At 44.9% G+C, this 12,884-nt stretch overlaps 1 protein-coding gene across 2 annotated transcripts in view; it reads left to right on the top strand.

Moving 5' to 3' along the window:
- LOC126190761 (uncharacterized) overlaps nt 1–12,884 on the top strand; it is a 484,901-nt gene that overhangs the window by 325,849 nt on the left and 146,168 nt on the right. Inside the window, exon 1 of one of the 2 annotated variants that reach the window (XM_049931277.1) lies at nt 9,016–9,142. The exons of the other annotated variant lie outside the window; for it this stretch is intronic. The gene's annotated coding sequence lies outside the window, so the exon portion shown is untranslated. Of the gene's footprint in view, nt 1–9,015; nt 9,143–12,884 lie in introns of those variants that run through there. 2 annotated transcript variants of the gene reach the window in all.

The raw sequence follows: 12,884 nt of genomic DNA on the forward strand, positions 1-12,884 counted from the left end.
TGGCAGCGCTGTACGGATCTGTTAAAATGGCGTCTGTAACGGATGTGCGTTGCAAACAACGGGCAATGATCGAGTTTCTTTTGGCGGAAAACCAGGGCATCTCAGATATTCATAGGCGCTTGCAGAATGTCTACGGTGATCTGGCAGTGGACAAAAGCACGGTGAGTCGTTGGGCAAAGCGTGTGTCATCATCGCCGCAAGGTCAAGCGAGACTGTCTGATCTCCCGCGTGCGGGCCGGCCGTGCACAGCTGTGACTCCTGCAATGGCGGAGCGTGCGAACACACTCGTTCGAGATGATCGACGGATCACCATCAAACAACTCAGTGCTCAACTTGACATCTCTGTTGGTAGTGCTGTCACAATTGTTCACCAGTTGGGATATTCAAAGGTTTGTTCCCGCTGGGTCCCTCGTTGTCTAACCGAACACCATAAAGAGCAAAGGAGAACCATCTGTGCTGAATTGCTTGCTCATCATGTGGCTGAGGGTCACAATTTCTTGTCAAAGATTGTTACAGGCGATGAAACATGGGTTCATCACTTCGAACCTGAAACAAAACGGCCATCAATGGAGTGGCGCCACACCCACTCCCCTACCAAGAAAAAGTTTAAAGCCATACCCTCAGCCGGTAAAGTCATGGTTACAGTCTTCTGGGACGCTGAAGGGGTTATTCTGTTCGATGTCCTTCCCCATGGTCAAACGATCAACTCTGAAGTGTATTGTGCTACTCTTCAGAAATTGAAGAAACGACTTCAGCGTGTTCGTAGGCACAAAAATCTGAACGAACTTCTCCTTCTTCATGACAACGCAAGACCTCACACAAGTCTTCGCACCCGAGAGGAGCTCACAAAACTTCAGTGGACTGTTCTTCCTCATGCACCCTACAGCCCCGATCTCGCACCGTCGGATTTCCATATGTTTGGCCCAATGAAGGATGCAATCCGTGGGAGGCACTACGCGGATGATGAAGAAGTTATTGATGCAGTACGACGTTGGCTCCGACATCGACCAGTGGAATGGTACTGTGCAGGCATACAGGCCCTCATTTCAAGGTGGCGTAAGGCCGTAGCATTGAATGGAGATTACGTTGAAAAATAGTGTTGTGTAGCTAAAAGATTGGGAAATAACCTGGTGTATTTCAATGCTGAATAAAACAACCCCTGTTTCAGAAAAAAAAATGTGTTGCATTACTTATTGAACTGCCCTCGTATTTCTTGGAAGTTATGCTAAAGCAATGTACTAAGTGCTGATGTAAGCAAATTATTATGAGGATTATTATATTTTATTAGTATTACTATTAGATTACATTCCCCCCTTCCAGAGAGAGCCGCGCATGTTAACACACCACTGTCGGATTCGTATGGAAGCGCACGCCCCCGGATCCGTCTGGTGAATTAACGACGAAGACCGGTGTGGATGTGGTTTTCAGGAGTTTCCCCACATCTGAGTAGTGAACACCGGGTAGTACCCACGGCCCGCCTCAGTCACAGATTTGCAAATATTTATGGCGACCATTCACATTGCTCAGTCCGATAATTAACATGCCGAAACCATGACGTTGCGGGATAAAGGGCAACGTAATAAAAGCTGTTTCATTAAAATATCTATATTCTGTCTGTCTGTCTTCTACTATCTTTCCTTCTACCTACTCATATACAGTGAAGCGCAGAATAAACTGGTATAGGCATCCGTATTCAAATACAGAGATACGTAAACAGGCAGAATACGGCGCTGCGGTCGGCAGTGCGTGTATAAAACAACAAGTGTCTGACGCAGTTAGATCGGTTACTGCTGCTACAATGCCAGGCTATCAAGATTTAAGTACATCTACATCTACATGGATACTCTGCAAATCACATTTAAATGCCTGGCAAAGGGTTCATCGAACCACCTTCACAATTCTCTATTATTCCAATCTCGGCGCAGTGGTTAGCACACTGGACTCGCATTCGGGAGGACGACGGTTCAATCCCGTCTCCGGCCATCCTGATTTAGGTTTTCCGTGATTTTCCTAAATCGCTTCAGGCAAATGCCGGGATGGTTCCTTTGAAAGGGCACGGCCGATTTCCTTCCCCATCCTTCCCTCCCCCGAGCTTGCGCTCCGTCTCTAATGACCTCGTTGTCGACGGGACATTAAACACTAGTCTCCTCCTCCTCCTCCTCCTGCCACCTAACTTCACTACTTCTCACTAATTCCCACTCCAATCTCGAATAGCGCGCAGAAAGAATGAACCACTATATCTTTCCGCACGAGATCTGATTTTCCTTATTTTATCGTGGTGATCGTTCCTCCCTATGTAGGTCGGTGTCAACAAAATATTTTCGCATTCGGAGGAGAAAGTTGGTGATTGGAATTTCGTGAGAAGATTCCATCGCGTGCTGCCTTTCTTTGTTTTTCGACGTACTTCGTCGGTCCTATGTGGTAAGGATCCCACACCACGCAGCAGTGTTCTAAAAGAGGACGGACAAGTGTAGTGTAGGCAGTCTCCTTAGTAGGTCTGTTACATTTTCTACGTGTCCTGCCAATAAAACGCAGTCTTTGGTTAGCCTTTTCCACAACATTCTCTATGTGTTCCTTCCAATTTAAGTTGTTCGTAATTTTACTATCTAGGTAGTTGAATTTACGGCTTTTAGATTTGACTGATTTATCGTGTAACCGCAGTTTAACGAGTTCCTTTTAGCACTAATTTGGATGACCTCGCACTTTTCGTTATTTAGGGTCAACTGCCACTTTTCGCACCATTCCGATATTTCTTCTAAATCGTTTTGCAGTTTGTTTTGATCTTCTGATGACTTTATTAGTCGATAAACGATAGCGTCATCTGCAAACAACCGAAGACGGCTGCTCAGATTGTCTCCCAAATCGTTTATATAGATAAGGAACAGCAAAGGGCCTATAACACTACCCCGGGGAACGCCAGAAATCACTTCTGTTTTACTGGATGACTTTCTGTCAACTGTGACCTCTCTGGTAGTAAATCACAAATCCAGTCACATAAGTGAGACGATTTTCTTGAATATTGGTGTGACCTGTGCAAATTTCCAATCTTTGGGTGCAGATCTTTCGTGGAGCAAATGGTTGTACACTCCTGGAAATGGAAAAAAGAACACATTGACACCGGTGTGTCAGACCCACCATACTTGCTCCGGACACTGCGAGAGGGCTGTACAAGCAATGATCACACGCACGGCACAGCGGACACACCAGGAACCGCGGTGTTGGCCGTCGAATGGCGCTAGCTGCGCAGCATTTGTGCACCGCCGCCGTCAGTGTCAGCCAGTTTGCCGTGGCATACGGAGCTCCATCGCAGTCTTTAACACTGGTAGCATGCCGCGACAGCGTGGACGTGAACCGTATATGCAGTTGACGGACTTTGAGCGAGGGCGTATAGTGGGCATGCGGGAGGCCGGGTGGACGTACCGCCGAATTGCTCAACACGTGGGGCGTGAGGTCTCCACAGTACATCGATGTTGTCGCCAGTGGTCGGCGGAAGGTGCACGTGCCCGTCGACCTGGGACCGGACCGCAGCGACGCACGGATGCACGCCAAGACCGTAGTATCCTACGCAGTGCCGTAGGGGACCGCACCGCCACTTCCCAGCAAATTAGGGACACTGTTGCTCCTGGGGTATCGGCGAGGACCATTCGCAACCGTCTCCATGAAGCTGGGCTACGGTCCCGCACACCGTTAGGCCGTCTTCCGCTCACGCCCCAACATCGTGCAGCCCGCCTCCAGTGGTGTCGCGACAGGCATGAATGGAGGGACGAATGGAGACGTGTCGTCTTCAGCGATGAGAGTCGCTTCTGCCTTGGTGCCAATGATGGTCGTATGCGTGTTTGGCGCCGTGCAGGTGAGCGCCACAATCAGGACTGCATACGACCGAGGCACACAGGGCCAACACCCGGCATCATGGTGTGGGGAGCGATCTCCTACACTGGCCGTACACCACTGGTGATCGTCGAGGGGACACTGAATAGTGCACGGTACATCCAAACCGTCATCGAACCCATCGTTCTATCATTCCTAGACCGGCAAGGGAACTTGCTGTTCCAACAGGACAATGCACGTCCGCATGTATCCCGTGCCACCCAACGTGCTCTAGAAGGTGTAAGTCAACTACCCTGGCCAGCAAGATCTCCGGATCTGTCCCCCATTGAGCATGTTTGGGACTGGATGAAGTGTCTTCTCACGCGGTCTGCACGTCCAGCACGAACGCTGGTCCAACTGAGGCGCCAGATGGAAATGGCATGGCAAGCCGTTCCACAGGACTACATCCAGCATCTCTACGATCGTCTCCATGGGAGAATAGCAGCATGCATTGCTGCGAAAGGTGGATATACACTGTACTAGTGCCGACATTGTGCATGCTCTGTTGCCTGTGTCTATGTGCCTGTGGTTCTGTCAGTGTGATCATGTGATGTATCTGACCCCAGGAATGTGTCAATAAAGTTTCCCCTTCCTGGGACAATGAATTCACGGTGTTCTTATTTCAATTTCCAGGAGTGTATATGATTGTTAAGTATGGATCTAATGCATCAGCATACTCCGAAAGGAACCTAATTGGTATTACAGGCTGGACCAGTGCTTTTATTAAGTGATTTAAGTTGCTTCACTACTCCGAGGATATTTACTTCTACGTTACTCACGTTGGCAGCTGTTCTCGATTCGAAGTAAGTAACTTTGAACGTGGTGTTAGGGTGGCGCACGAGCGATGAGACACAGCATCTCCGAGGTAGCGATGAAGTGGGGTTTTTCCCGTACGACCACTTCATGGGTGTACCGTGAATATCAGGAATCTGGTATAACAACAAATATCCGACGTCGCTGCGGCTGGAAATAAATCTTCCAGGAATGGGACCAACGACGACTGAAGAGAATCGTTCAACGTGACAGAAATGCAACCCTTCCGCAAACTGCTGCAGATTTCAGTGCTTGGCCATCAACAAGTGTGAGTGTGCGAACCATTCTACGAAACATCATTGATATGGGCTTTCGAAGCCAAAGGCCCACTCGTGTACCCTTGATGACTGAACGACAAAAACCTTTACGCCTCGCCTGGGCCCATCAACACTGACATTGGACTGTTGATGACTGGAAACATGTTGCCTGGTCGGACGAGTGTCGTTTCAGATTGTATCGAGCGGACGGACATGTACGGGTGTGGAGACAACCTCATCATTGGCACCAAGGCAGAAGCGACAACCTCATGAATCCATCTCAGCAGGGGACTATTCAAGCTGGTAGAGAGTCTGTAATGGTGTGGGGCGTGTGCAGTTGGAGTGATATGTGACTCCTGATACGTGTAGATACGACAATTTTTTTGTATTGTTCGTTACGTTTGGTCTGTACGGACGTCACATGACATCCATTCAAGAATGAGACCTGAAAGGTTAACAAAAAAGAAAAACAAGAAATACAAACCAAAAGGAAACCAAGACTCCGGAAGACTGAGGAAAAGTTCCGATCTGTAACAGCCAATAAAGAGTAAAACAGAAAGTGAAGAAGAAGACTCTTCATAGTTGAATACTTAATCATAGATTTATGGTTCCATGATAATTTAGAGCCCAAGCTTACACCAAGAAGTTTAATGGACATACAGTCAGTGTCAAAGTTACATAGGCTACAAATAAGACTATACTTTCAGTTTTATCTTCATTCGAAGCTAATTAGTTTTCTTTGACCTGGTACTGGATACTGCAAGATCGTTTTCTCCCTTTTCCGTTAGGTTCTCTTAACTCATTTTCAGCCATAATGAGAATGATATCGCCAGCATAAAGAACAGGTTGGAATGGTAGAGTACTAGGCAAGCCATTCACTTAAATTATAAACAAGAAAAGTCTAAACACAAAACTTTGGAACTCACCTGCTGAAATATTTAGTAATTGAGAACTATATTTGTTAAGGTTTACCTGTTAGATACAGTACTATAAGCTGACGCTCCATATGTTGAATGCCTTATTAGAATTGTAAGACTGTTGTAGGCTACCACAGACTGTCGCAAGTAAGCGCAGACTGGGAACTTTGGTCAGTTAAGGTCGTACCTGTACTACCCATACGACAGATGTGTTGCATATCTATCTGGCGGTACCTCATAACGACCCCTTTCTTTAAACACGCGATCTTTGTCTTACTAGATTCCCCTAAAAACCGGAAGCTGTGTACCGCCTAGTAACTGAGAGAGGATATACTGTATAAAGGACTACCTAACGTACAGAACATTTTTATTCTACGTAGTTATCCTCATATCTGTTACTTAAAAGTAATCAGCATTTATAGCAAAGTTGAGACCGTCAATATTTAATTTACGTTTTATTCGAAAATTGATTATTTGTGACGTGACACGTAGGGATGTTGTAGTAAAAATACTGTAAACAATACAGATTTATCATACAGAGCTAGAAAACTGAATTTCCTCAGCAAAAAGGTAAAGTGCCTGGCAGAGGGTTCATCGAACCACCTTCGCAATAATTTTCTGTTATTTCACTCTCGAATCGCGCGCGGAAAATAAGAACACCTATATCTTTCTGTGCGCGCTCTGATTCTATTATTATATAGTTATGGTTTCTCCCTGTGTAGGTCGGGTCAAGGAAATACTTTCTCATTCGAAAGAGAAAGCTGATGTTTGAAATTTCGTAAGAATATCCTCTAGCAATGAGAAACGCCTTTGTTATAACGCTGTCCATCCCAAATCCTGTATCATGTCCATGACGCTCTCTACCCTACTTTTCGATAGTACAAAAAGTGCTGCCCTTCTCTAAACATTCTCGATGTATCCCATTAATCCTATCTAGTCTTTAGATTTGTGTAACCGATGTTTAACGGATTCCTTTTAGCACTCATGTCGATGACCTAAAACTTTTCATTATGTGGGGTGAGTTGCCAATTTTATCACCATACAGATATTTTATCTAAATCGTTTTGCAATTGGTTTTGATCTTCTGACGACTTTACTAGACGATAAATGACAGCACCATCTGCAAACAATCTAAGAGGGCAGCTCAGATTATCTCCTAAATCTTGTATGTAGATAAGGAACAACAGAGGGCCTATAATACTACCTTGTGAAAGCCAGAAATCACTTATTTTTTACGCGATGACTTTCCGTCACTTACTACGAACTGTGATCTCTCTGACAGGAAGTCACGAATCCGGTCGCATAAGTGAGACGATATTCCATAAGGACGTAATTCGATTACAAGCCTATTGTGAGGCACGGTGTCAAAAGCCTTCTGGAAATCTAGAAGTACGGAGGCAATTTGCAATCCTTTCTCGACAGTACTCAACACTTCGTGTGAATAAAGAATTAGTTGTATTTCACATGAACGATGTGTTCTAAATCCATGTTTACTATGTGTCAATAGAGCGTTCTCTTCGAGGTAATTCTTAATGTTCCAACACAATACATCTTCCAAAGTCCTACTGCATATCGACGTTAACGATATGGGCTTGTAATTCAATGGATTACTCCTATTGCCTTTCTTGAATACTGGCGTGACCTGTGCAGCTTTCCAGTTTTTGGGTGTGCATCTTTCGTCGAGCGATCGGTTTTACATGATTGTTATATAGGGAACTATTTCGTCATCATACTCTGAAAGAACCTAATTTGTATGCTATCTGAACCGGAAGATTTGCGTTTATTATGTTGCTTCATTACTCCGAGGACATCTGCTTCTGAGTTACTCATGTTGTCAGAGGTTCTAGATTCGAATTCTGGGATATTTACTTCACATTCTTTGGTGAAGAAATTTCGGAAGGATGTGTTTAAATAACTCCGCTTTCGCAGCATTGTCATCGACAGTATTTTCATTGCTATCGAGCAGAGAAGGCTCTGACTGTGTCAGCATACTTTACATACGACTAGAATGTTTTTGGATTTTCTAAGAGGTGTCGAGACGTAGTTTCGTTGTGGAAACTATTACAACCATCTCGCATTGAAGTCCGCGCTAAATTTCGAGCTTCTATAAAAGATCACCAATCTTAGGTGTTTTCCTTTCGTTTAAATGGTTCAAATGGCTCTGAGCACTATGGGACTCAACATCTTAGGTCATAAGTCCCCTAGAACTTAGAACTACTTAAACCTAACTATCCTAAGGACATCACACACACCCATGCCCAAGGCAGGATTCGAACCTGCGACCGTAGCAGTCCCGCGGTTCCGGACTGCAGCGCCAGAACCGCTAGACCACCGCGGCCGGCTTTCGTTTAAATTAGGCATGCCTTTTTTTTACTAAAAATTGCAATTTATTTTCTGTAATGCACGCAATGGACTACACTGAATGATGAGCGGTTCTAATTGTGCGCAAAACAAACAACGAAACAAATAAAAAGACCAAAGATAAGTCATGAACTTCCAGTTTCTGTCGTATACATTCATTTATGTTTCTTTCCCTACCAATGCTACCGGTAATCCTAAGTCATTTATGCAGTATACACACAACTACCGAATTGTAGTTTTGGTAGAGCGCAACTCTACGCCTTAGCATTTCAACACGTATTAGGATTTGATGACACACAGACTGAAATGTCTGCTCAGGTCCGACACACCGGCATCAACAGACAGTTGCTGAACTCGAAAGAACTTCATCTCTTTCGTTGCGGGACCTGTCTTGCTTGAAGTGTAACAAATTAGAGAAATAAGTTTGTGAGTTATTGTTATTTTTTGTGAAATTTTGGGGCTGTAAGCAAACGCGAATAGGGAAAGTCATTTGTTTCCAGGATCTGTTTGCACATTAGACTGGTGAGACACGAACAGTGCAGTTGGTTTGCGGCGTTGGCCGAGGAACACAAGAACAGAATCCACGAGTGAGCCGTCTTCTTTTAGGACCGCGCGGGTCGTTTTCTTTGTCAGCGATCGCGGCAGCACAGTACGGAGGTCGGGCAAAAAAATGCAACGCGTGTGCGTGTGTGGTAGCCGGCGGCGGAGCGGGGGGTGGGGGGCCTAAATTTACCTCCGCCGGCTGCGGCGGCAGCGGCGGTGGCGCCGCTGTTGACTGTTGGCCGCCAGTGGGGCCCTCGCCGCGCCGAGGAACAGCAACAGCAACAGCAGCAGCAGCGTCAGCAGCAGCCGGGCACAGCGCCTCCCGGGCAGCGCCGCGCGCGGCTATTTTCGGCCGGACCGCCGCACGCATCGCCTTACGCACAGGTATGTCCGCGTGCACGCACCGCAGCGGACTCGCCTGGCATCTCGGGCTGTCGGGCACTGATCGCCACTGCGTCCACCGGCAGCGTGTGCTCTCTGCTGTGAGAATACCGAACACTACGATCGAGAACTGTTACTGTACTGATCGACTTATGCCTTTGGTGGCACGAGTTCCTTGTGTCATTAGGAGTCACCGCCGCACCCACAGTTAACCACAGCAGTGCGTAACAGGCTCTAAATAAATTTTCATGTGGATCACAGCTTAGTGAAAGCCTTTCTATTTGACACCAATTAGTAGGTTGGGTGCCAATGTCGCTGTTTATTCATTCAAGAAGGTTCTCACGACGTCTCGCGATGCAGGGTGGCTCTTCCTCCAGTCCTTTCAATTATATAAAATGTACAGTATTTGACAGAATTCGAACTCAGCATCCCTCTATCGGTTGACAGTGGTACCGACGACTACCATAACTTCCGCCGTGGCCCGAATATAAGCCGCAACATTAATCTTTGAAGGGGGGAGGAAGAAGAGGAAAACTAAATATAGGACAATTTGTGTCGCATTAACCACTTGGAAAACTGCTCCCAATATGGTCACTGTTAATCGCATTTTTTATTTTCTACTTAAGTTACGTAGAAATATCGATCTACATCGATATCGCAGTTAATTTGACCACCGCGTATTTGTTTCAGCACAGTCACTATTTTCGTCACGCTGACTTTGTCCTTGCTACTACCATGCAGGGCATTGGCCATAAAGCACTTCTTGAACCACACCTTTTGAAAGCTTCTCTATTCGACGTTCTCTTCGCATAACGAACAACTGCTAGTTTAAAGTTTGCATCGTAACAGCGCCTAGTCCCGATGTCTTGCCGATTTTCTTTCGACTTTACTGCTCGTTGCTGAAAACTAAATTTCACTCATTAGTTAAATAAAAGCTGTGCCTGTTCTGTCGCGTAAAACAGGGGAATTGTGAGCACAATAGTAGTCAATATCTAAATCAGTTGCAATTAAAGTACCTATTATAGTAATTGCAGTTTCCACAGTAGAATAATAAAATTCGATGTACAAAAAATAAGTTTTTAATATAAAATAAAATCGCTTAAAGACGAACACCAGCCAGCCAGCAGTAGTTACACCAGTGCCAAGTTAACGTTAGTGCAGTTTTCATAATTGAAAAATTAAAGAGAGCGAAGTACAAAGATAAGTTCGGTATATAAATAAGTAAAAAATTACGACCCAGGGTTCGAACCTGGCCGGTTCTAGAGGAGAATTGACATTCACAGCAACTTATAATTGAAAACTGGGCAACGACGTCTTTTACAAAGATAAGTTCTTAATTCAAAGTAAAAACACAACAGACGTCCGAGTTTTCGAACCGAGCTGATACTATGGGAGGACAAAATCCACACAACTTATAAGTGGTAAAGCTGGATACCGGCGTCTTTTAAATAGTTCGCGAGCAAATAACACGTACATAAATCAAAACGGTGAAGTAAAGCAGTTACATTTGCAGGGAGGGACAGCCCCCAGCGACCAGTTTTTTGTACAAGACCTGCGCGTCCGAGTACTCGGTACACGCCAGTGTGACGTGGTTCAGATCCGATACCGCCGTTGTGCATGATCTCACTGTCCAGAAGCGATGATTTTCGACCGGTGTAGATGGGCGGGGTGACACTAGTTTCCCAGCTTCATGCGGATGAGAGAGGTGACGTGACGTCTACTGAGATTCACCGAGCTGAACTATGGCCTATAAGAGACGTCCGGTTCTACGGTATGACCGCCCTTGTAGTTCTAGGATACATGCCGTTCACAATTCCATTCGTGGTAACCAGCTCGCTTGGCCTCATAGTTGAAATCCGTATACGGGATTAGTGTTGGGCGAAACTGTCCTTCGTAATGCTCCCCATTGCGAGGCGGACAACTGTTTCATTGTGGAGTTGCCACCTCATGCTGAATGATTAATGTACAAATTATAACTAGCGCTGCTGTGGCGCCATTTCGGAACGGAGAACGAGTGCTACAATTGAAGTTCCTATGATGCGAAAATATATCGGTATTTGTACGGTTGTCCAGCTAAGCCGCACCCTAATTTCTCCATGTCCGAATTTTGGAGAAAAAGTGAGACTGAGACTTATGTTCGGTGCGATACGGTATTTCCCTTCTGGAAATGAAGGTTTCTGTGACTTTTCAGACTTATGATAATCCACCACTTAGTAATCACTAGCAGAAATCTGTCTTTAATTAACACGATGTGTTTTGGGAGCACTGAAACATCCTAGGTGCTTTGTTCTTGGCTTACATTAGTAAACAAGTTCAAAAATCACCTGCGTCCTTAGACTGAAGATGTTGGGTATTTTGAAAGCCTGTGAGGCATACACGCATGCATACAAAACTGTGTCAAGACCACACCACTCAAATGTTTGAATATAGTGCAATACTCGCCCATTGAACTGTAAAGTAACAAATATCCTCAATCTATATAGGACGCCAGTGACACTGAAAACTGTGAGACATAAACGTAACACACAAGAGGAGGCTATCCTTGTGCTAATTATATAGTGAGTGAAACAAAAAATTCGCAGTTTGAGTAATCGTAGCTTAACGGAGGGGACATTAACAAGCCCTGAGAAAGTGTTAATGTGCATTCGCTCCCGAATAGGTAAGTACGGTCCCGTAATAGAGAAAGGCGTGGTTCGAATAGTTTTCCAATTTGACTGCTTTAGATTCTGCGTGACATTTGGAAATCATCGTAGGCTTCTTGTCCATCTGTCTTCCTATCTTTTAGTGTGTCTTACTGGCTGAATTACTAATTCCACGCCATGAAAAATCTCAAGAGAGAGGCAAAAAATGTGAATGATTTCAGATAGAGGAAAAATCTAGAGGAAAGCAGGACTTGTACCAGCGGTCTTGAAAACCTAGAGTCGTGGGTTCGATTCTCAGCGAAGAACGCCCTTTACATTTATTTTAAGCAGAATGAAGGCAGTCGCACCCTGTGAAAGTAGAACTCACCATCTCCTAACATGAAATTTACGAAAACTTACGGAAAATACCAGTGAAAGGAGAGTCTTTCATGAAGTGGAAAAATCCATGCTTGTGCTTTCATTGTCTGCCATGACATGTGTTTCGTTCTGTGATAAATGATACAGTATCATAAATGCTCTTAGGTTTTATTATCACAAAAAATGCTGACATCAGACTATAAATCAAAGATCCGTCCCCAGTCGGTCATCGGATTTATTAGTCACTTAATGTTACTTTCCATTGTGGAAATGCTTCGTGTTTGGCCAAGCTGTCAATCTTCGGCGTGGTTGGGTATGCGATGGAAACATGTAACTTCCAACAGCACCACGCATAGTAAAACCCACTTGTGGTGTTCTAATCAATCTTAGAGTGATGTCCGCTTTACCTTTAACCCTTTGTAAATCAGTTTCTCGCAGAAGAGTTTGGATATTGGTGCATATTACACTAGATGTAAATTTTCTTTTTTGAAGGAGGACTTACAGTCACGCCTCCTTCCCAACAGATTATTTCGTTTCGTTTCATATAGATATTTCTTCAGTCCCCTTTATCCGCCAGTGCAATAGAACTACACCATTCCAACTCTTTCTTCAAAAACGGTTAAATTTTAGGTACCAACTTCGTTCATCACCGTCTTCATGTCCATAAACACTAATTAACACTGACGTTTCTAAAGATGATGACGATGACTGTTAAATTACCTAAGTACAGCGCTGTCACCATTTTT

The sequence above is a fragment of the Schistocerca cancellata genome, chromosome 6 (assembly GCF_023864275.1).
Source record: "Schistocerca cancellata isolate TAMUIC-IGC-003103 chromosome 6, iqSchCanc2.1, whole genome shotgun sequence".
Lineage (NCBI taxonomy): Eukaryota > Metazoa > Arthropoda > Insecta > Orthoptera > Acrididae > Schistocerca > Schistocerca cancellata.